We start from the raw sequence: 24,499 nt of genomic DNA on the forward strand, positions 1-24,499 counted from the left end.
TTGACCAGTTATTTAGATTTATTAATAAACTAATGGCATGTACATTTCCCAGGGATTTTAAGAGTGGTTAGTCTTTGAACAAAACATCCGTATTTTAACACCCCAGCATGCTACGTGATGAAGTACTAAAGATCACAAATTATCATTCAAAGTATGTTTTGCCTTACTGCAACAATAGGGGCGGCACATTGGTTAGCACTGCTGCCTCACAGCGCCAAGGACCCAGGTACAATTCCTAGCCTCAGGTCACCGTCTGTGTGGAGTTTGCACATTCTCCTCGTGTCTGCGTGGGTTTCCTCCGGGTGCTCTGGTTTCCTCCCACAGTCCAAAGGTGTGTAGGTTAGATGGATTGGCCATGCCATATTGCCCCTTAGGGGGCGATTTTACCATTTTGATTTCAAGTGCTGAATCTGGGTGCAATTCAGATCCGACTTGGGAACCTGCTCCCATATGCACTTAGCCTGAAAAAAAATCGCGAGTCTGAATCACGCTGTGATTATTTCAGGCTTATCGTGCCCGAAATGCTGCTGCTCCAATTGGAGCCTTCAACTGCACATGCGCAGCAAAAAAAATTTTGAAAAACGCTCCCCTGTCACATCATTCCCAGGCCATAAAAAGTGGATAAAGTGCCTCGGAGCAAAAAGTGGGAGCGATGGCCCCCACAGATATCGCCCTCCCCCCCCCCCCCCCCTTATCCACCACCACCACCCCCAACCCAGACCGATTGCGACCCCTTCCACCCTGCTGATCGCCTACAAAATGACAGCGGACCCCTCTCCACCACCAAAGAACCATCTAATCCTCCTTCTTCCTCCCCCCCACCAGAGAACCACCTGGCTCTCCCTCCTCCCTCTCCCTCACCAGAGAATGGTAAGGCCTCCTTCCTTCCCCCCTCCCCCCAAAGTGAATGATCAGACCTCCCTCCTCCACCCCCACCAGAGATACATCTGACCCACATCCTCCTCCCTTCCCTCCACCAGAGAATGCTCTACAGCGCCCTCACCCCTCCCTCCCACCCCCCCACACACCCCTAGCCCCCATGCCCCCACACCCCACACCCCCCTACCCCCACCTCCCCCAACCCCAACCCACCCCACCTCCCCCAACCCACCCCCCCCTCCCCCAACCCCAACCCACCCCCCAACCCCAACACACCCCCCTCCCCCCCAACCCCAACACCCCCCTCCCCCCCTAACTCCAACACCCCCCAAACCCCAACACCCCCCCTCCACCCCACCCCCAACACCCCCCCCACCCCCCAAACCCCAACACCCCCCCACCTCCCCCAAACCCCCCACCTCCACCCACCTCCCCCAAACCCCCCACCTCCCCCCCACCCCCAACCCCCCCAACTCACCCCCCTACTCACCCCCCCTCCACCCCAACCCCCCTCACCCCCCCAACACCCCCACCCCACCCAATACCCCACCCCATCCCCAACACCCCCACCCCCGACCCCCAACCCCCCCCGACACCTCCACCCCCCGACCCCCAACCCCCCCCCGACCCCCACCCCACCCCCGCAACCCCAACCTCCCCCCGCCCCACCCCTGCAACCCCAACCTCCCCCCGCCGACCCCAACCTATCTCTTCAGAAGCCGGAGTGCCCGAAACAGACCTTTTCTGAGCATGTCTGTTTCGCGCTGAATCTGGATGTGCGAACATGGTGGTAAAGGGGGAAATGCTGTTAAGATTGGGTGTCCAGCTCATTAAGTCAATTTAAATGTATGCAAATACATGCATCGCCCCCATTTCAGTCACGGTTCCAATCATGACCATTTTTGGACCTTGGTAAAGTGGGAATCTGCGCGGAAGCGGGCACAGACCGTGCTATTCGTCTGACTTTACCTAGTTTTCATACCTGAAAAAGGGTAAGAACATAACATAAGAAATAGGAGCAGGAGTAGGCCATCTAGCCCTTCGAGCCTGCCCCGCCATTCAATAAGATCATGGCTGATCTGTCGCTGCTCAGTTCCACTTTCCCGCCCTCTCCCCATAACCCTTAATCCCCTCTCTTATCAAAAACCCATCAACCCGCGTCTTAAAAATATTTAGCAAGGCAGCCTCCACCACTTCAACGGGCAGAGAATTCCAGAGATTCACCACCCTTTGAGTGAAGAAGTTCCTCCTCAACTCCGTTCTAAACCGCCCCCCTTTTATCTTGAGGCTGTGCCCCCTACGCAATGGTAAAATTGGGCTCTTAGTGTCCAAAGATGTATAGGTTAGGTTGACTGGCTAAATTGACCCTACTGTCAAGGGGTAAATATGTGGGGTTACAGAGCATGGGTAAGATTATAGTCGATGCAGATTCGATGGGCTGAATAGCCTTCTGCACTGTAGGGATTCTATGATTCTTAATTTTTTTAATATTGATTTTGTACAATCATTTCTGAAACTATTGTATCAATATCAGTGACTCACACACAAGATTAATCTTGTGTTTTGTTCATTTAGATTCTTACCTTCCTGTTATCAGTGCATATTTTACATGTTTTCAAGGGATGTGGGTGGGGAGGGGAAGGTAGGAACATGGCAGCTGAACATCAGATTTGCATTTTTGGAGCTGATCACTAAGTTGGAAAAAAGCTTCTTTAATATTTGAAATGAATATGATCAGCCATGATCAAAATAAATGGCTTGAAGGGCCAAATGGCCTCCTCCTATTTTCTGTGTTTTATGAAGCTGTAATATTAAATTGCAGAACACTTGTGGGAGGGATCATGTGGTTTATTGAAGGGAGAAGATTAATGCTATAAAGTTTGTATAAAAGATGCTGTTCTGGTTGTAATGAGACAGAGTACAGGAAAGAGAGAATCTGGTGAACTGGTGCAATGACAATCTCTCCCTCAATGTCGAGGAAACAAAGGAGACAGTTATCAACTTCAGGAAGCTTAGTGGAGGATACGCCCCTGTCTACATCAATAGGGATGAAGCAGAAATGGTCGAGAGCTTCAAGCTTTTAGGTATTCAGATCACCAATAACCTGTCCTGGTTCCCCCCTCCCTCCCATTGCTGACACTATTGTTAAGAAAGCCCACCTATTTTCTCAGGAAGCATAGGAAATTTGGCATGTCTGCTACAACTCTCACCAGCTTTTACAGATGCACCATAGAAAGCATTCTTTCTGGTTGTATCACAGCTTGGTATGGCTCCTGCTCTGCCCGAGACCACAAGAAACTACAAAGTGTCAGGAACAAAGCCCAATCCATCACGCAAACCAGCCTCCCATCCATTGACTGTCTACACTTCCCACTGCCTCGGAAAAACAGCCAGCATAATCAAGGACCCCATGGAACTTGGACATACTCTCTTCCTTCGGGAAAAAGATACAAAAGTCTGACACGTATCAATTAACTCAAGAACAGCTTCTTCCCTGCTGCTGTCAGACTTTTGAATGGACCTACCTCAAATCAAGTTGATCTTTCCCTGCACCCTAACTATGACTAAACACTAAATTCTACACTCTCTCCTTTCCTTCTCTCTGAACGGTATCTTTTGTTCGTATAGCACACAAGAAACAATACTTTTCGCTGTGTGCTAATGCATGTGACAATAAATCAAATCAACCTGGTGCACAATTATAGGAAATAAAACAATTAGACATTGCACTAGTGACTGAAATTGGTTCATAATAAAACAGAAAAAAAGACATCACAATATAAGTCAACAATGTTTTATTGTGTTGCAGTACAAGACTGAGGTTGATAAAAATGTACCTTTAGTTCTTCCGTTATGCAAACATTATTGATTTTTGTTTTAAACTTATACAGATCAGCAGCTTAATACAATTGCTTTAAAGTCACCCAGAAAAGAAGGCATTTGGAGGTCTTCAAAAAAAACACCACAAAGCAACATTAAGAAGCAGCTTCAATCCTGCAAGTTCCTACAAGCCCATTAAAAAGGGGACAGGAATGTTCCGTACCCTGTTTCTCAACTATAATCTGCAAGTCTGGCCCACATAACATTGCCGGGCGGCCTTTCCTGTCTCTTTCCAGGTCTCTTCTGGGCAACTGTTCCGCTTAAAATATAATCTAACGGCCAGGACAGAATTCATCTACAGAGAGTCAATGAGGTGAAACCTCAGTCAGGGTCAAATGGAAAATTCGTGCAAGAAATTTGCTGTGTGGTCTGGGTGCACTAATTTCCAATCCAGTGTTTTACTAAATGGTGTATTTATATTGTTGGATCACTTTTCCCTTTTTTGCATCTGTGTGTTTGCCATCAAATTGGACTGATGCCAAACCTTGCGTATTTATATTGCAACTTCAGGTGTTGTTGTGAAGTCTTTTCCAATTTGCAGCAACCCAGTAGTTGCAATACAAATCCACCTTATAGTTGACTCCAGGGACAAGAGGAAGATGTTGCTTGGGAGGTGGTAATGTCAGGAGTGCACAATGCAAGTCAAACTAGGCTATATAGAAAACCATATTTTCCTCTTTGTGTGGGGGCTGTAGACTAAATTTCAAGCGAGCAGTTGCAAGATCCTAATGGCTGCACTGAGCGTATTGATCAGACGCCCTTGACAAAAAAAAGAGCTGCAAGAAAGGATAGCTATAGCCTTTAATTCCAAAAAGTAAACATGTTCAATGGTTGTACTTAAAGCTTCTTGCACTGCTGGAAGGAGAAGGCACCACTGCTCAAGTTGGTAGCAGGAAAAGAAAGAGCAAACAAAAAAGAGAGCTGCTTGTATACTGTAAATTCACAAGCCAAACGCTGGAGAACTTTGACCACTACGACATCCCATGCAGACATCAGGAAACAGCCGTGCCTTTGCAGACATTTCAGCCATCACCATCATAAAATGTTCAGCCGAGGGGTACAAAGCCAAACGGACATTTGACTAGAATATAGAAAGAAAAGACAAACACCAGTTAGTTAGAAACTTAGAATCATAAAATCCCTACAGTGTAGAAAATTTGACTTATTATTGTATACAGTGAAAAGTATTGTTTCTTGCACTATACAAAGCATACCGTTTATAGAGAAGGAGAGAGAGTGCAGAATGTAGTGTTATAGTCATAGCTAGAGTATAGAGAAAGATCAACTTAATGCAAGGTAAGTCCATTCAAAAGTCTGATGGCAGCAGGGAAGAAGCTGTTCTTGAGTCGGTTGGTACGTGACCTCAGACTTTTGTATCTTAATGCAAGGTTTTAAACGTTTTTATTTATTAGTCAGGCTTACATTAACACTACAACGAAGTTACTGTGAAATTCCCCTAGTTGTCACACTCCGGCACCTGTTTGGGTCAATGAACCCCAACCAGCACGTCTTTCAGACTGTGGGAGGAAAACCACAGACACGGAAAGAATGTGCAGATTCTGCACAGACAGTGACCCAAGCCAGAATTGAACCCGGGTCCCTGGCGCTGGTGAGGCAGCAGTGCTAACCACTCTGCCAACATGCCAGCCACTTAAACAAGTTAGGCAAACAATTGCCCGCCTTCAAGCAAACCTTGAAAGCTGCACGAGGACAAAATTATCTGGAATGCCAGCTCATGATGGTGCCAAAAATCTCACGTTGCGTTTGTGCATTCACTCTGAAAACTTAAAAAATTATCGCTTGGGATAGCGTGGAAGTTTGGCAGGTGATACAAAACAGAATAGGTGTCCCATGATGTGTCCAGGCCTGGTATTTGGTATTGTTGAGCAATACCGATTGGCATTAGCTGATGTCAAATTCTGCCCATCGCACCTCGGCTCAAATCCAATCTCGTCCCTCCCGAATTATCATTTTACCTCTTTAGCCCTGCAGCTGCTGGCTGTACAATTCAACGTGTCTCCAAAGTGGGCAGCACAGTGGGTTAGCATTGCTGCCTCAGTGCCAGGGACCCGGGTTCAATTCTGGCTTTGGGTCACTGTCTGTGTGGAGTTTGCACATTCTCCCATGTCTGCGTGGGTTTCCTCCGGGTGCTCTGGTTTCCTCCCAACATCCAAAGATGTGCACATTAGGTGGATTGGCCATGCTAAATTACTCCTTAGAAAAGGGCATCAGTTTGAAGCAGTAATCCAACCTGCCTCCCTCTGTGCTGTCTGACTCAGAGCATTTTGCCTTTTTGTGAACATTTAACAGATAGACACTTGAAAGAACGAACCTGGCAAAGGGGAAGTCAAATCTGTGTGGAGGGCTAACACCAGTTGGCTGGCTGAGCCACGTGGACTATTTAGAATTGTAACTTCTATGACCTTTAATTTGGGTACCAAGGTGTTTATTTTTCATACTCCCATGGGATGTGGGCATCACTGGCAAGCCAGTATTTATTCATCACCAATAATTGCTACAATTCAGCAGTCTGCTAGGTTATTGCAGAGAGTCGTTCAGAATCAACCACATTGCTGTGGCTCTGGAGTCATATGTAGGCCAGACCGGGTAAGGATGGCAGATTAGTGAACCAGATGGGTTTTTCCGACAATGGTTTCATGGTCATCAGTAGATTCTTAATTCCAGAACTTTTTTTTTAAAGAAAAGGGGCAATTTTTAGCATGGCCAATCAACCTAACCCACACATCTCTGGACTGTGGGAGGAAACCGGAGTACCCGGAGGAAACCCACGCAGACACGAGGAGAGTGTGCAAACTCCACACAGACAGTGACCTGAGCCAGGAAATGAACCCAGGTCTCTGGAGCTGTGAAGCAGCAGTGCTAACCACTGTGCTACCATGCCACCCTTCTTTACTGAATTTGAATTCCAACACCAGCCACGGCAGGATTCGAACCCGGTTCCTCAGAACATCAGTTGAGTTTCTGGATTAATAGTTTAGTGATAATATCATTAGTCATTGCCTGGGCAGCAAGGGAGCGATTATAGTTTAGTTTTGGAGGAAAAGGAATCTGACATCTTTAAAAAGCGAATTGGAGACAATAAGATCTCCATTAACTCAGAATAAATCTCTTCATATTTTCGTAGCAAATAGTAGTCAACAAACAGGCTGAAATCCTTCATTAGATGTGTTTAGTTTGGCTTCTCTCTGCTCCAGAAGGTGTTGTGTATTCAAACCGTTGGCTGTTAACATTTTAATCTCAGCTGGGATATGTGTTTCATCAATATTGCTGTGTAAAAGACCTATGTGAGGAGGAAAAAGCAGGTGGCATGATGGCACAGTGGTTAGCACTGCTGCCTCACAGCACCAGGGACCCAGGTTTGATTCCAGCCCCAGGTGATTGTATGGAATCTGCACGTTCTTCCTCCCACCCCCATGACTGTGTGGGTTTCCTGCAGGTGCTCCAGTTTCCTCCCATAGTCCAAAGATGTGCAGGTTAAGTAGATTGGCCATGCTAAATTGCTTCACAGATAAGAAAGGGGAATTTGAAACCAAAGGTAAGAATTTGTGAACTGCCAGATTCGCAGGAAAGTAGACTAGTGAGCAGTGGTGCACGATAGCTTATAAGATTGATACCTCAACCAGATACACCCTAGATCAGTTTGATACGTATCACAACACATTTCCTCAGCAACCAATAAATCTAAAACAAATATCTCACCTGATCCAATTACATTGTGTTACTCTTGAAGGGCGGCTTTGATTCCATTGACAATCTTCATATACTTCTCATGACTATCAACATAGCCACCTCCTTGCTGCAGGAAAACAAATGAATGTGCGTTAAGTAATCTGGTTAACGTACGGACATCGGTTGAAGTCATCCGTCCCCATCTGTGGCTGGGATTCTTTTGGTGCTGGCAAGAGTGGCTGGAATGGGTACTTTTCCATTCTCGCCAGCAACGGCTCCCGCCACCAATGAAAATGGAAAATCCCACCCACAATCGTTACCAGAAAGACACTGGGACGTTGAAAAATAAGAATTTGACAAAAAAAATTATGAACTATAAATGAAGTTCTGAAACCGGAACTTTGCATTGATTGCCGAAACTTTTCTAAAATCAGGTTTTCCAGGCTCTCTGCGGCCTGTTTTCCAGCAGTGGAAGTGGCTTTCCTTCGGGGTATCTTCCAATCCTGCCGACGTTGATAGCATTTTATGTGGCTTGCTCTGTCCCACTGTTGGAGAACCTGTGACAGAGGAGATTGACTGGAAGATCTCCCTGGTGGGAGGGGCTGGAAAATCCATCCTCGGGATTTTGAAATATTAACTTCTTTCCTGCACTTTCAGTACTTCTGTTTTAAAAAAAAACGGACAGAACCACCTTTCTACAAAAAAACTATTCTTAAGGTTATTATGGCTTCAGTTTCAAGGATGAACTGGGTGGCACGCCAAGAAGAACACTTGCATTTCTATTCATAATGGGTTTGGGCAGCTCCCATCCATTTTCCAGTAGCTACAAGTTAAAAGAAACCATATGTCAGTTCAATAGCCAACTTACTTAAGGCTAGCTAGTGAACTGAGAGTGGCATTTTTCAAAATCTCTCATTCCCAGGATTTTCGATGTTTGGCATTTATTGCCCACCCCTAGTTTAGAGTTTATTTATTGACACAAGTAGGCTTACATGAACACCGCAATGAAGTTACTGTGAAAATTTCCGAGTTGCCACAATCCGGCACACAGAGGGAGAATTTAGCATGGCCAATCCACCTAACCTGCACATCTTTGGAGTGTGGGATGAAACCGGAGCACCTGGAGGACATGAGGAGAACGTGCAAATTCCACACAGTCACCCAAGGTCAGGAATTGAACTCGGGTCACTGGCACTGTGAGGCAGTAGTGCTAACCACTGTGCCGACCTACCCCTAGTTGCCAAGGTGGTGACTTCTTTAAGTACCAAGGCAGTCAGAAATCAACTGCATTAGTGTGGGATTGGATCCCCACAGAAGCCACACTGGACTGTTTTACTGAAATAAAAAGGACATTTATGAGCAGTTGGGTTGTAATGGTCCGCTTCACAAACAGATGTGTGAAATGCCAAATTTTGAAAATAAATTTGAATTTAAACCATTGTGGATGAATATCATGATAAACCCTATCCTTCCCACAGGGTGTGGTGGTGGTGGTGGTGGAGAAGTCACCAATTGATCTCCCTGTGGGACTTGTTGCGTACGAGCTCCCCCCTGTAACAGGTGCTCGTTGCGTACTAGCACCCCCCCCCCCCCCCCCCCCTCCTGACCCCCAGGTAACAGAACACATGCAACAAGCACCTATGATTATTTCCTGAGTGTGCCCAAACTCGCCATAAACAGGTCCAGGCAGCAGGCAAGCGAGGGGGGGGGGGGGGGGGGGCCATCCGACCCAACCCTCTACCACAGGTACATCACGGCTGGATGTCCTTGGAGAGGGAGCGTGCGGAGTCCACAGGCATCGTTGAAGTCTTCCATGTTCATTGGGCATCGCAGGGACCAGAGTGTATTATTGACACCACATTTTGGTTTGATGTTTTAAGTTTCCTTTACGTTTGGTTTTTATTTTCGGACACCCCTCTGCCCCCAACCCTTTAAGGGCCTGCCCCCTTTACTTTGTCCCTCAGTTTGTTTAATTTGCCAAAACAATTGGCTGCACGGTGCAATTCCATAAAGGTACCTCAGCCATTGGACGAGCCCTCATCGCCAAGTTAAGATAACAACACACAATCTTTACTAATCTTTACCTGTTTGGAATGCAGGACTTTTTCTGATCCCTTTATCAGAACCTCAAAGCATCCAGTCTTCCCTGGAACAGATATTCCAGTCTGGAAAATAAAAGGACATTTAAATAAAAAGGAAAAAAAAAGGGCCATTCACTATCGCAACATCAGCCTGGAACACTCCGATGCCTCAAAGATGTTATCTCTGCCTTAAATTTAAAAGCTATGGTCCTTTCTTAATAAAACCAATGTTGCATAAGGTACTTGATTCATTAGTTAACAGATTGGATTTATAAACTCTGGAGGAACATGTACATGTTCCGTGTACTCGTACATAACTGCTTAAATATTCCCAGCTCAGATCACCGTCTGCGCAGAGTCTGCACGTTCTTCTCCAGGTCTGCATGGATTTCCTCCCACAGTCCGAAAGATGCACTGGTTAGGTGCGTTGGCCATGCTAAATTCTCCCTCAGAGTACCCAAACAGGTGCCAAAGTGTGGCAACTATGGGGATTTTCATAGTAACTTCATTGCAGTGTTAATGTAAGCCTATTTGTCACAGTAATTTTTTTCCCATAAGGGTGCTGAGTCTCTGGAATTCCCTTCCTCAGAAGGCAGTGGAAGCAGAGTTCCAGAGATTCACCACTCTCACCAGAAAAAATTTATCCGCATTTCTGTTTTAAATGGGCCAGTCCCTTATTTTTGAAACAGAGAGCCCCTAGTTCTAGATTCTTTCACAAGAGGAAATCTTGAAAGGGGACAAGCAACCCATGGTAAGTATGGCCATTAGTTTAAATTTTATTTATCAGTGTCACAAACAGACTTACATTAACACTGCAATGAAGTTACTGTGAAAAATCCCCTAGTAGCTACACTCCAGTGCCTGTTAGGGGTACACTGAGGGAGAATTTAGCACGGCCAATGCACCTAAGCAGCACATCTTTCAGACTGTGGGAGGAAAACTGAGCACCCGGCGGAAACCCACACAGATACAGGGAGAACGTTCAGACTCCGCACAGACGGTGACCCAAGTCAGGAATGGAAACCGGGTCCCTGGCACTGTGAGGCAGCACAGCTAACCACTGTGACACCACACCAACTTCGCAGTACAAAGATGAACAAGTCCGTAATACATATAAATAAATAAAACAGTTGCAAGGATGGGATAAAAGGGGGAGGGTGACGGTGTAAGAGAAAGGGATGAGGTACAGGTGGGAAAAAGGAGGAAGGGAAACACAAATTAGGTGGGATTGAGAGAAAACTTGGAATAGCATTTCAGACCACAGGTCACCCACCAAAACGTTAACTCCGCTTCTCTCTCTCTCTCTGCCAATGCTGCCTGACCTGCTGAGTATTTCCAGCACACACTAGTTCAGATAACCAGGGTGGGATTTTCCACACCTCCCCTGGTGTGTTTTGTTGCCATGGGAGGGGGGAGCAATCAGCAGAACTGAACAATCTCACCAGTGGGAACAGCTGCAAAATCCTGCCTCCAGTGTCCCCAGTCCTCTGCGCGAGTCAGGACAGAGTACAAACTGTAACGTGTGGCTGCAGTCAGTCTAATCTTTATAACATATATATAGTGCACTTATGCAGTAAAAACACCACAGAAATTGGCATCACTCCACATAGGTGACAACTTAGGACAGAAGACAGAAAGAATCACAAAATCCTACAGCGCAGAAGAGGCCTTTCAGCCCAAAATCCTGACCTGCCCACCTAATCCCACTTGCCAGCACTTGGCCCATAGGCTTAGACCATAAGACAGAGGGGCAGAATTAGGCCACTCGGCTCATCGAGTCTGCTCCACCATTCAATCATGGCTGATATTTTTCTCATCCCCATTCTCCTGCCTTTTTCCCATAATCCCTGATCCCCTTCATTAATCAAGAACCTATCTACCTCTGTCTCAAAGACACTCAATGACTTGGCCTCCACAGCCTTCTGCGGCAAACAGTTCCACAGATTCCCCACTCTCTGGCTGAAGAAATTCCTCCTCATCTCTGTTTTAAAGGATCGTCCCTTTAGCCTGAGGTTGCACCCTCTGGTTCTAGTTTTTCCTACTAGTGGAAACATCCTCTCCACGTCCACTCTATCCATGCCTTGCAGTATCCTGTAAGTGTCAATAAGATTCCCCCCTCATCCTTCTAAACTCCAACGAGTACAGACCCAGAGTCCTCAACCGTTCCTCTTCATTCCAGGGATCATTCTTGTGAGCCTCCTCTGGATCCTTTAAGGCCAGCACATCTTCCTTAGATTATGGGGTCCAAAACTGTTCACAATACTCCAAATGGGGTCTGACTAGAGCATTATATAGACTCAGAAGTCCATCCCCGCTCTTGCATTCTAGTCCTCTCAACATGAATGCCAGCATTGAATGTTATGGTGTGCCAAGTACTCATCCAGGTACTTTTTAAAAACATGTGAGGCATCCTGCCTCTACCACCCTCCCAGGCATTCCAGACTGTCACCACCCTCTTTTTTTCCCCTCAAATCCCCCACCCTTCACTTTGAAGTTGTGTCGCTCGTTTAAAAAGGCAATGAGGTCCATTAAAATTCAAATGACATTAATTGGTGTTTTTAAATGACTTTTAACATCAGACGATGGCAAGCCACCTAAAAAGCTGCACCTTTTTTTGATAAGGTGATGTAAGTGTTCACTTACTACTTCTATTTCGTCTGGAAATTCATCTTCCAGGTCCTGCTGCAGGTCAGCGAACTGAAGCAGAAGAAAGGAGATTTTCAGTTCAGACAAAAATGTATGAACAATTCTTTAAAAAGAAAGATGTCATTATTTCCCCCGTTCCTCCCCAAAACCTCAATCGATCTTGACATGAAACAAAATTTGTTGTGTTTTTAAATATTCAACTCGAGGTCTGTTCATTTGAATGATGCATGCACAATAATAGAATCATAGAATCCCTACAATGCAGAGGGAGGCCATTCAGCCCATCAAGCCTGCACCAACAACAATCCCACCCAGGCCCTATCCCCATAACCCCAAATATTTACACTGCTAATCTCCCTGACACTAAGGGTCAATTTAACATGGCCAATCCACCTAACCTGCCCATCTTGGGACATTAAGGGGCAATTTAGCATGGCTAATGAACCTAACCCACACATCTTTGGAGTGTGGGAGGAAACTGGAACACACCCACGCAGACATGGGGAGAAGATGCAGTCACCCGAGGCTGGAATCAAACCCGGGTCCCTGGCACTGTGAGGCAGCGGTGCTAACCCACTGTGCTGCCCCATTCTTGTTTCAGATTCCAGCATCCACAGTATTTTGCTTTAGTCCAAGATGATAAACTGCTTACCTTACGGCCATACCCTCAGGAGCCACTAGAAGAAGAACAAAAAACAAAGGGGTTAAAACTATCAGAAATAAACCAGCTTTTTAATAAAACCTACAGAATGAATTGGACTTTCCTTTCTTTTAAAAAAAAAGAATCACGCGTTCTCAGTGTGTAAGCAGTGTTGCTGAGGGATTTACGGTTGCTATGGCTTCAAACTGCAGCATGCTGCTGTGCAGAGGGATCTGGGCGTCCTTGTGCATGAATTGCAAAAAGTTGGTTTGCAGATGCACAAGGTAATCTAGGCGGTAAATGGAATTTTGTCGTTCATTGCTAGAGGAGAGGAGTCTAAAAACAGGGTGGTTATGTTGCAGCTGTATAAAGGTGCTGATGAGGCCACTCCTGGAGTACTGTGTACAGTTTTGGTCTCCTTGAGAAAGGATATACTGGCACTGGAGGGGGTGCAGAGGAGATTCACTAGGTCAATTCTGGAGTTGAGAGAATCTGCAGAAAGATGTGCAGTCCTATGAGGAGAGACTGACTGGACTTGGATTATAGTCATTGGAATTCAGAAGAATGAAGGGGCATCTTATAAAAAACATACAAGATTATGACAGGAATAGATAAGATAGCAGGGAAGTTGTTTCCACTGGCAGGAAAAACTAGAACTAGGGGGCATGGCCTCAAAATAAGGGGGAGCAGATTTAGGACTGAGTTGAGGAGGAACTTCTTCACACAAAGGGTTGTGAATCTGTGGAATTCCCTGCCCAGTGAAGCAGTTGAGGCGACCTCATTGAATGTTTTTAAGGCAAGGATAGATGGATTTTTGAACAGTAAAGGAATTAAGGATTATGGTGAGTGGGCAGGTGAGTGGAGCTGAGTCCACAAAAAAAAAAATCAGCCATGATCTTATTTAATGGCGGAGCAGGCTCGAGGAGCCAGATGGCCTACTCCTGGTTGTTATGTTCTAAGAAGTGTAACCTGGAGATGTAGAGAGAGTGCCAATGATTTTTAACTACAATATTTGATTTATTATTGTGATATATATTTGGATAGTGTAAAGTATTGCTTCTTGTGCACTATACAGACAAAACACACGAGTACATAGGAGAGATGGAAAGGAGAGGGTGCAATATCAGTTTTAAAAAACAATGGTGTAACTGAGTTACATTTGAAACAGATGAAGGCTGCAGAGTTGCTGTGAGCAACTCTGAACTGTTGCTTGAACATTAGGTCTGTGAACTGTAGCTTGAAGCTCCTCGTTGACCAACTATGCAAACTTATTTACTTTAAGTTTGACCTAATGGCGCCAAGGTTTATGGGCTCAAATGTGAGCTACATGCTATCTGAAACAAGCTAATTGGAGACGTTTACAAGTAATTTCATTGACCGTTCAAACAATGTTATCAGTTTCCGGTTACACCATTGGCTGGGTGCCAGAGAACCTTCCGGAAAAGATGAAAGAATTTGAAGATAAGAGAGATGTGCAGTCCTATGCCTGTAGTGACAAGTCAACCATCGCATAAGAACATCACCTTCAGGGACCATGAGAATAGATTGTACGTCAGTAATGGACCTGGTCATTTCATTCTAAACCAGGTAGTTTGTTTTCAGTTAAAGAATTAAAGTTCAGTAAAGAGTTAAAATGTTGAAACTGCTTTAAGGTTGAGTTGATAGCTAAAAGTGTTAAATAGAAGACCTCCCGTTCTTGTTTGTGTCATTAAACTTGAATTCTTGGAATGGTTTAAGTCAGTAGCTGAATAACGAAGCCAATTGTAATTAGTTTGACATTTTTAAAAATTATTTCTTAAATCATTAGTTTGAGTGAAAGAAATCATCAGATCCTTCAACATGTTTTTCGCAGGAAGTTTATGTGTTAGTATTGCAAACATTAACACTGCAGTGAAGTTACTGTGAAAATCCCCTAGTCGCCGTACTTAGGTGCCTGTTCAGGTACACTGAGGGAGAATTTAGCACAGCCAATGCATGTCTTTCGGACTGTGGGAGGAAACCAGAGCACCCGGAGGAAACCCACGCAGACACGGGGAGAATGTGTACAGGCAGTGACCCAAGCCACGAATCGAACCCGAGTCCCTGGTGCTTGAGGCAGCAGTGCCACCCAAAACAATGGTGCCCAACATGGGGCTCAAACCCACAACTCTAAGATTAAGAGTCTTGTGCTCTACCAAATGAGCTCGCCAGGCTTTTTTTTAAAAACATCACTGTTTGAAAAACATTCTTCAGATGTTCAGTGCGTGCAGATTGCTCTGAGGGACTCTTCAACTGAAGCAAGACTAAAAGGGCAGAGGATAACTGGGTCAAGATATTCAATTGAAATTGAATCTCATTTCTGTTTCTATTTTTATCCCTAAACGAGGCTGCATGCCCACAGTTCAAACATGTGCAGGTTAGGTGGATTGGGCATACTAAATTGCCCCCATGTGTCCAAAGATGTGCAGGTTAGATGTTAAATGTGCAGGGTTACAGGAATAGGGCTCAGGGGAAGGTTTGGGTGGGATTGTGGTCGGTGCAGACTCAATGGGCCAAATGGCCTCTTTCTGCACTGTAGGGATTCTGTGATTCTATTTTTTTTCCCCCCATTAGAACTGCTTCTTCAGACTGACAACATTAGGTATAATTCCCTGCACAGATTAAGGGCCATTCAGCCCATCAGATCATTCCTACTCTATGAATCTGCCTCCCCGACCCCATCTCTCCCCAGTGGTGTACATTTCAATTCTTTTTCCCCCCCCTGACGTTTATCTAACCTCCCCTTAATCCCTGCCATTCATTAGAACAGCAACTTTTGGTAGCAAACCCCACATTCTTACCACTCCCTGGATAAAGAGGTTATTTGTGGAGATGCTGGCGTTGGACTTGGGTAAACACAGTAAGTCTGACAACACCAGGTTTAAGTCCAACCTCGTGTTGTCAGACTTCTTATTATGTAAAGAGGTTAGAGTCATAGAGATATACAGCACAGAAACAGGTCCTTCAGCCCAACTTGTCCATGTTGACCCAGTTTCCTAAACTGAACTGGTCCCATTTGCCTGCATTTTGCCCATATTCCTCTAAACTTTTCCCATCCATGTACCTATCCAAATGTCTTTTGAAATGTTGTATATGTACCCACCTCTACCACCTCATTCCGTACATGCACCACCCTCTGCTCCTTTTCCCCGCTCACCTTTAACCTATGCCCTCCAGTTTTGGACTCCCCTATCCTGGGGTAAAGGCCTTGGCTATTCACCTTATCGATGCCCCTCATGATTTTATAAATTATTATAAGGTCACCCCTCATCCACCTACACTCCAGGAAGTCCCAGCCTCTCCTTATAATTCAAACCTTCCAGTCTTGGTAACATCCTTATCAATCTTTCAGTTTAGTAACATCCTTCCTCTAGCAGGGCGAGCAGAATTGTTTGTAGTACTCCAAACGTGGCCTTACCAATGTTGAGTACAGTTGTAACAGAATGTCCAAACTCTTGTACTCAATACCCTGATGACAAGTGTGCCAAATGCCTCCTTCACCACCCCTGTCTACTTGTGATGCCACTTTCAAGGAACTATGTACCTGCATCCCGAGTTCTCTCTGATTAACATCGCTCCCCAGAACCCTACCATTCATTGTGTAAGTCCTGCCCTGGTTTGTCTTACCAGAATGCAACACCTAATATTTATCTGAATAAACTCCATCTGCTTTTTTTTAATTTATTTGTGGGACATGGATGTCGCTGGCTGGGCCAGCACTTATTGCCCATCCCTAGTTACCCTTGAGAAGGTGGTGGTGAGCTGCCTTCTTGAATCGCTGCAGTCCACGTGCTGTGGGTTGACCCACAATGCCGTTAGGGAGGGAATTCCAGGATTTTGACCCAGTGACTGTGAAGGAATAGCCCATATATTTCCAAGTCAGGATGGTGAGTGTTTTGGAGGGGAACTTGCAGGTGGTGGTGTTCCCACGTATCTGCTGCCCCTTGTCCTTCTAGATGGAAGTGGTCGTGGGTTTGGAAGGTGCTGTCTAAGGATCTTTGGTGAATTGCTGCAGTGCATCTTGTAGATGGTACACACTGCTGCTACTGAGCATCGGTGGTGAAGGGATGGATTTTGTAGATGTGGTACCAATCCAGCGGGGCTGCTTTGTCCTGGATGGTGTTGAGCTTCGAGTGTTGTTGGAGCTGCACCCATCCAGGCAAGTGGGGAGTATTCCCATCACACTCCTGACTCATGCTCTAGGGAGTCAAGAGGTGAGTTTCTCACTGCAGAATTCCTAGCCTCTGACCTGCTCTTGGAGCCACTGTGTTTATGTGGTGAGTCCAGTTGAGTTTCTGGTCAACAGGAACCCCAAGAATGTTGAAAATGGGGGATTCAGTGATGGTAACACCATTGAAGGGATAATGGCTAGAATGTCTCTTATTGGTGATGGTCATTGTCTGGCATTTGTGTAGTGCGAATGTTACTTGTCACTTGTCAGCCCAAGCCTGGATATTGTCCAGATCTTGTTGCATTTGAACATGGACTGCTTCAGTATCTGAGGAGTTGCGAATGGTCCTAAACATGTTTTCTTTAAAAAGTAAAGTTTATATTAGTCACAAGTAAGGCTTACGTTTAAACTGTAATGAAGTTATGTGAAATCCCCCTGGATGCCAGACTCCGGTGACTGTTCAGGTCAATGCACCCTAACCAGCACGTCCTTTCAGACTGTGGGAGGAAACCAGAGCACCCGGAGGAAACCCACACAGGCACAAGGAGAATGTGCAAACTCCACACAGACAGTGACTCAAGCTGAGAATTGAACCCAGGTCCCTGGCACTGTGAGGCACCAGTACTAACCTCCGTGCAGCACCATTGTGCAATCAATGGCTGACCTTATGATGGAGGGAAGGTCATCAATGAAGCAGCTGGGCCTAGGACACTAACCCTGAGGGACTCCTGCAGCTGAGATGACTGACCCTCCACAATCATCTTCCTACGAGCCATTGTTGCTGCAGCCACCACCCTCCCCACAAGGTTTGTTTAAATCTAGACGCAAGAATCCCAAATGTACAAAAAGTTGAAAAAGTTCATATCAGCCCAAGATTTATTTTAAATTATTTTGTGGTGTTCGGACTGTCACAAACTCCAGTGTGAATGTAGAATTGTATTCCAATGAAAGAGACAGGAAAAAATAAACAGTTAACCGAGTGTGTTAATTTGGTTCCTTCCATCCTGGCTGGAGGGGCGAAGGTGGAATGTGGCTGTCGAATTTAGGTAGAAAAACGGCAATACGGAAGGGAGTGGGTGAAATTCAGGAAATGAGAAGTCTGGCAAAAGGACACCAATAGACGCAGCTTGTCGCAAGAAGAAAAAGACCAGTAATGGGGGAACTTAAAAAGTGTAATCACTTCAGAACAGTTTGGCTGCAAGTCAATGGGTTTGCTATTTACTTGGAACTATGTACTTTCCAGAGTGTCTCACACTAACTTCAGTCCCAGTAGAGCCACACCCTAATTTGAAATAGTCAAAACCACCCGAAGGTTGTTACGCAATGAGGTTAGATCTGGCACAGTGGGTTAGCACTGCTGCCTCACAGCACCAGGGACCCGGGTTCGATTCCCGGCTTGGGTCACTGTCTGTGCGGAGTCTGCACGTTCTCCCCGTGTCTGCGTGGGTTTCCTCCAGGTGCTCCAGTTTCCTCCCACAGTCCAAAAGGCGTGCTGGTTAGGTACTAAATTCTCCCTCAGGCGCCGGAGTGTGGCAACGAGGGGGATTTCACAGTAACTTCATTGCAGCGTTAATGTAAGCCTTACTTGTGATTAATAAATAAACTTTACTTTAGACACATCAATGAACAAAGGCAACGTATTTCCAAGCCAGGATGACTTGGAGATGCCAGCGTCAGACTGGGGTGGGCACAGTAAGAAGTCTCACAACACTGGGTTAAAGTCCAACAGGTTTATTTGGAATTACAAGCTTTCAGCGCACCGCCCCTTCCTCAGGTGAGCAGATTCCAAATAAACCTGTTGGACTTTAACCAAGTCAGGATGGTGAGTGGCTTGGAGGGGAACTTGTTGGCGTTCCCATGCATCTGCTGCCTACCAGTGGTCTGGTGGTGATTTTATTATTTATTCCTTCATGGGCCATGGGCATCGCTGACTGGACCAGCATTTAATTGCCCATCCCTAGTTGCCCTTGGAGGTACGGTAAGAGTTAACCATATTGCTGTGGTCTGGAGTTATATGTAGGCCAGACCAGGTAAGGACGGCAGATTTCCTTCTCTAAAGGAACCAGATGGGTGTTTTTCAACAATGGTTTCATGGTCATCATTAATTCCAGCTTTTTACTGAATTCACATTTCACATCGACCAATGTGGGATTCAAACTCAGGTCCCTGGCATTGTGAGGCATCATGTAGGCCAGACCGGGTAAGGACAACAATTTTCTTCCCTAAAGGACATTAGTGAACTAGATGGATTTTTTTACAACAATTGACAATGGTTTCATGATCATCAGTAGATTTTTTTCATTCCAGGTTCTTACTGAATTTAAATTTCACCATCTGCCATGGTGGGATCCGAACCCAGGTCCCCAGAGCATTACCCTGGGCCTTTAGACAAGGACAGCACAGCGGCATAATGGTTTGCGCTGCTGCCTCCCAGCGTCAGGGACCTGGGCTCCATTTCTGGCCTTGTGTCTGTGTGGGTTTTCCCCAGGTGCTCTGATTTCTTCCCACAGTCTGAAAGACGTGCTGGTTGGGGTGCATAGGCCATGCTAAATTCTCCCTCAGTGTAGCCGAAAAGGCGCCGGAGTGTGTGGCGACTAGGGAATTTTCACAGTAACTTCAGTGTTAACGTAAGCCTACTTGTGATACTAATAAACTTAAAACTTACATTACTAGTTCGGTGAAAATACCATTAAACCACTGCCTCCCCTTAAATATTACTGGACTAGTCACCCAGGCGCGAGTTCAAATCCCCTGACAGCAGGGATTGAAATACAGGCAAATCAAAAGCTTGTTCCATGCACGCAACCACTGAATAAAAACGGATTCTGCTAACTTCCTCTAGGATGACCTGCCTACGTGTGACTTCAGATCCACAGCGCCAGCATTGACTGCAGTGGCCCAGCGAGCCGCTCAGTTTGAGGGCAACTAGATAACAAATGGCAGCCTTGCCAGCGACACCCACATCCCAATGAAAACATGGAAGTGATACACCCTTCTTCCCAAGCAGTTTCAAACTGGCAGCAACACCTAAGAAAAGCAGTTACTCAACAGGTTTAACAAGATGCTAATCATGTTCCTGAAGCTTCATCAAATATTTGACAGCATTACGCACTGTAGAAAGCATTGGCAATATTTAAAGATTACACTAAAAAGGACAGACAGGTAGAGAGGTTTAACCCTAGGATCCCTACAGTGCAGACGGAGTCCATTCAGCCCACCAAGTCTGCATCAACTCTCCAAAAGAGCATCTTGCCTAAGCCCTTTCTCTATCCCCGTAACCCCACCCATTTTTCACAGCCAATCCCCCTAACTCGCATGTCTTTGGACACTAAGGGGCAATTTAGCATGGCCAATCCACCTAACCTGCACATCTTGGAACTGTGGGAGGAAACCGGAGCACCTGGAAGAAACCCACACAGACATGGGGAGAATGTGCAGACTCCACACAGATGGTGACATAAGGCCAGAATCGGGCCTGGCTCCATGGCACCGTGAGGCAGCTGTGCTAACCACTGTGCTGCCTTTGGGAAGGGAATTCCAGAGTTAGAGCTGAGGCAGATGACAGCACTGCCAGTTGCCAGTGGTGGGCACGTAGCAGAGGCTAGAATTGGTAGATCTGTGGGGAGGTGTTGTTATCCATATTAACATGGGCGGTTGAAACTCGTGTGATTTGCATTGCATTTTCTCTGGCGTTTGATTTCAAGAGAAGGAAAAATTGAGAGAAATCAGTGCAGAATGTGGTTAAAAACAAATTAAAATCTCACACTGGGGCAACAGATCAGAGCAGAAATGCACCCTCTGGGCTGTTGGTAATGTTTAACTTAAAACCACAGGGGCCTAACATTCGTATTTAACAGGCTCAATCTTGGTTCACACAAGCCCAACACACGTATTATCGACAGGCCAGAGTTAGAGTTATCTAAACTCAATCAAGAGGGTGGGGGCAGGGGGAGAAATAATTTCCCCCTCCTCTCCCCAACCTTCTCTTTTCCCCGGATCACAAGGAGTCCAGGGAAGGATGGATTTATATTTGGACAGCACATTCCACAACCTCAGGACATCCAGGCAGTTTTTTGGAAATCCACTAACTTGCTAATAGTGGAATCTTGCTGTGCTTAAATCAGCTGCCAGGGCCCTGAATTCTCCAGCTGTTCACGACTAGCGAGAATGCAGAATTTGATCCCACATTCCGTTTTATTCATTCGTGGGACATGGGCGTCACTGGCTGGCCAGCAATTTATTGCCCATCCCTAGTTGCCAGAGGGCAATTGAGAGTCAACCACATTGCTGTGGCTCTGGAGTCATAAGTAGGCCAGACCGGGTAAGGACAGCAGATTTCCTTCCCTGAAGGGTCATTAATGAACCAGGTGGGTTTCTCCGACAATCATTCCATGGTCATCAGTAGATTCTTAATTCCAGATTTTTTTTTTATTGAATTCAAATTCTACCATCCAGCGGGATTCGAACCCGGGTCCCCAGAACATTAGCTGAGTTTCTGGATTGATAGTAATGTGATAACGTGGCGGCACGGCAGCAGAGCGGTTAGCACTACTGCCTCACAGCGCCGGGGACCCAGGTTCGATCCCCAGCCTTGGGTGACTGTCTGTGCAGAGTCTGCACGTTCTCCCCATATCTGTGTGGGTTTCCTCCGGGTGTTCCAGTTTCCTCCCGCAATCTGAAAGAAGTGCTGGTTTGGTGCATTGGCCAGGCTAAATTCTCCCTCAGTGTACCCAAACAAGCGCTGAAGTGTGGCGACTAAGGGATTTTCACAGTAACTTCATTGCAGTGTTAATGTAAGCCAACTTGTGACATTAATCATAGAATCCCTATAGTGCAAAAGGAGGCCATTCAGCCCGTCCAGTCCGCACCGACAACAACCCCACCCAGGCCTTATACCTAAAGCCCCACTAATCCCTCTAAACATACACATCCCTGGACAATAAGGGGCAATTTAGCATTACCGATCCAACTAACCCGCACATCTTTGGTCTGTGGGAAGAAACCGGTGCACCCGGAAGAAGCCCACGCAGACATGGGGGGGCAACATGCAGACTCCACACAGACAGTGACCCGAGGTAGGGAATTGAACCCAGGTCCCTGGAGCAGTGAGGCAGCAATGCTAACTACTGTGCCACCCTCATAATAAACTTAATACCATGAGGGCCATTGCCTCCCCTAAAACATGAACCACCCTGTTGTTTTTCAGCAGAAACAACTACACAGAGCCAGCATTTTGGGATCATGCCCTGTACCCACGTGACACAGAATCCTGTGATGTGCTGATCGACTGTGGGGGAGGCACTCAGGAGAACAGCTCCCCTTAGAATCACTGAGCTGTGTTCTAGTTAAAAACACTGCATCAGGGAAATCAAAATAACCGTCACAGATCAACACGCTTGAGTAACGCTTCTCTAACTCACACCACTTGCTGCACAGATATACCTGTACATTTGTTATTAAATATCCCCTGCCCATAGTTCAATGCAGTTTCCACTCACATTGCAAACTAACCAGTGTAAATATTCCACTTGTATTCAAATTTTTAAAAAAGTTTATTATAGGAAGGCGATAGCCTAGTGCTATTACCACTAGACTATTTATCCAGAAGCTCAGCTAATGTTCCGGGTAACCCGGGTTCGAATCCCGCCACGGCAGATGGTGGAATTTGAATTCAAATAAAAAAATATCTGGAATTAAGAACCGGATGATCATGAAACCATTGCTGGAAAAACACATCTGGTTCATTAATGTCCCTTTAAGGAAGGAAATCTGGCGTCTTTACCCAGTCTGGCCTACATGTGACTCCAAAGCCAAGCAATGTCATAGAGGTTTACAGCATTTGGCCCAACTTGTCCATGTCAAGTGGTTGATTCTAAACTGCCCTTGGGCAACTGGGGATGGGCAATAAATACTGGCCCAACCAGCCATGTCCATGTATGATTTAAAAAAATGTATTAGTGTCACAAATGTGCTTACATTAACACTGCAATGAAGTTACTGTAAAAATCCTCTAGTCGCCACACTCCTGTTCAGGTACACTGAGGGAGAATTTTGCATGGCCAACATACCTAGCCCCCCATATTTATTGCGTTGTACCAAATTATTCAATTCAGGCTCACATTCCTGCATAGTGAGGCATATCAAATCTCCTCCATGTGCCAAAAAGATCAATACATTTCCTGTTAAAGACGTCAACAACTGGCAGTCAAGAAATCAGGCTGATTTCCAGCTGCACCAGAAGGCTGTGGCTTTTAAACAGTTTTGAGTTCATAATTATACAAGTCACAAAAATAAAAATGATTGCAAGTAGGTGACGGGGTGTTTAAAAACTCCTATGGGAAAAAAAGAGAGAGATGGGTGAAAAGGGAGAGAGAGAAAAAGAGAGAGATGGGTGAAAAGGGAGAGAGAGAAAAAGAGAGAGATGGGTGAAAAGGGAGAGAGAGAAAAAGAGAGAGATGGGTGAAAAGGGAGCGAGAGATGGGAGAGGGAAAGAGAGATGGGGAAAAGAGAGAGAGATGGGAGAGAGAATGGGAAAGAGGAGAGAATTGGGGAGGGAGCGAAAAATGGAGAGAACGAGGAAGCCTCATGAGGAGGCGATGGGGCAGAGGAAAGCGGGATGAGCTCAGAATCCGTCTTACCAGTAACGCACTTCAATTTCGAGAACCATGGTTGTATCAGAGGGGGATCTGCAGACAGCAGAACAGTGAGTCACTGTTGTGAGCAGCGAGCTGTCTGAAACTGACCTGAATCTCAATGTCTCAATATTACTACCGTGGGCGTGGCCACTGCAGCCCAGTAGGGGTGGGAGAGGGCGGTAGCCAGCCTGGGACAACACCGCGTTTTGACTATCAGTCAACTGCAGACCCAGTCCCAATCACAGATCATCTCTAAAAACACAGCCAGGCGCAGAATAACCTACAGCTGCTGTCACACAGTGGTTGGGTTTGTGCTGATGATATTGCTGGGATTCCCCTTCTGGCGAATGGCACGGTCCTGTCTAAGAATTGCAAAATGAGAATTTGATAGCAGTGGGAGTTGCTGTTACCCTGTTATTTCAGACAGGCAGGCAGATCAGTTCAATCCCTTCACCTCTCCTCCCCGCTATCTAAATTACTGGCTCTTGAGTTTGTTTATTTGGTTTGACCTTAAAAGAGGCCAAATTACTGGCTCTTCGCCATCCTAATCACCAACCACAGACTTTAAACTAAACATCAATTTGCATTAATACAAAAAAAACCCCAGAAAATTCTGGAAAATCTCAGCAGGCCTGACAGCCTCAGTGGAGAGCGAACAGAACCAATGTTTCGAGTCTGGGTGACCCTTAGTAAAGTAAAGCTTATTTATCAGTTACAAGTAGGCTTATGCAATGAAGGTACTGTGAAAATCCCCTAGTCAACGCAGCTCTGTTTGGGTACACTGAAAGAGAACTCAGCACAGCCAATGCACCCTAACTAGCACATCTTTGGACTGTGGGAGGAAACTGGAGCACCCAGA

At 45.8% G+C, this 24,499-nt stretch overlaps 1 long non-coding RNA gene across 1 annotated transcript; it reads right to left on the reverse strand.

Moving 5' to 3' along the window:
- Nucleotides 1-3,657: 3,657 nt before the first annotated feature.
- On the reverse strand, nucleotides 3,658-23,770 carry LOC145362263 (uncharacterized). Its single transcript, XR_013889964.1, has 6 exons — nucleotides 23,644-23,770; nucleotides 12,829-12,853; nucleotides 12,174-12,227; nucleotides 9,534-9,614; nucleotides 7,480-7,576; nucleotides 3,658-4,840 (listed from the first exon to the last, which is right to left on the reverse strand). It is a non-coding gene; the product is annotated as an uncharacterized LOC145362263 (long non-coding RNA).
- Nucleotides 23,771-24,499: the final 729 nt, after the last annotated feature.

This window comes from Carcharhinus amblyrhynchos, unplaced genomic scaffold (genome assembly GCF_965287045.1).
Source record: "Carcharhinus amblyrhynchos unplaced genomic scaffold, sCarAmb.v2.hapA scaffold_37, whole genome shotgun sequence".
NCBI classification, from domain to species: Eukaryota; Metazoa; Chordata; class Chondrichthyes; order Carcharhiniformes; family Carcharhinidae; genus Carcharhinus; species Carcharhinus amblyrhynchos.